This window comes from Eimeria mitis, genomic scaffold (genome assembly GCF_000499745.2).
Source record: "Eimeria mitis Houghton genomic scaffold, Emh_scaff1532, whole genome shotgun sequence".
In the NCBI taxonomy this organism is placed as follows: Eukaryota; Apicomplexa; class Conoidasida; order Eucoccidiorida; family Eimeriidae; genus Eimeria; species Eimeria mitis.
The window spans coordinates 11,021-11,257 of record NW_013569672.1 but is presented as its reverse complement, the minus strand read 5'-3'; positions in this window follow the sequence as shown (position 1 = coordinate 11,257).

Genomic DNA, 237 nt, shown 5'->3' with positions numbered 1-237 from the left:
TATATATATGTATATATACATATGTGTTTATATATATATATATATATATGTAAATATGTGTATAAAAATAAATTTAAATGCAAAATGAATACCTGCTTCTTCTGCCCTCTGCTGCTGCTGCTGCTGCTGCTGTCTTCCCTGCTGCTGCTGCTGCTGTTCTTCCTGCTGCTGCTGCTGCTTTTCCTCCTGCTGCTGCTGTTGCTGCTGCTGCTGCTGCTGCTGCTGCTGCTGCAGCTG